We start from the raw sequence: 204 nt of genomic DNA, 5'->3' as shown, positions 1-204 counted from the left end.
ATGTATGTTAATCAGGAATTGAGACAAAACGATGTTTTACGATTTTTTTTTTAATAAATAAATAAAAATTGTAGATAATTATGGGCAAATATATCACAATCCAAAGTCTAAACGGAAAAAAAATTGGAAAAGTAGTCATGGGCAAAATAATTGAGGCTTTGAAATAAAATTCCTTTTTTAACCTTAACTAACAAGAGGCACGTG

The 204-nt window shown here is 27.0% G+C and overlaps 1 protein-coding gene across 1 annotated transcript in view; it reads right to left on the bottom strand.

The window, feature by feature from the left end:
• The window catches only part of LOC119593101 (sialin-like), a 35,739-nt gene that overhangs the window by 4,206 nt on the left and 31,329 nt on the right, over positions 1 to 204 (bottom strand). The window lies entirely within an intron of this gene.

The sequence above is a fragment of the Penaeus monodon genome, chromosome 31 (assembly GCF_015228065.2).
Source record: "Penaeus monodon isolate SGIC_2016 chromosome 31, NSTDA_Pmon_1, whole genome shotgun sequence".
Lineage (NCBI taxonomy): Eukaryota > Metazoa > Arthropoda > Malacostraca > Decapoda > Penaeidae > Penaeus > Penaeus monodon.
Note: the sequence above shows the minus strand (reverse complement) of the source record. Positions and strands in the feature narration are given on the sequence as shown.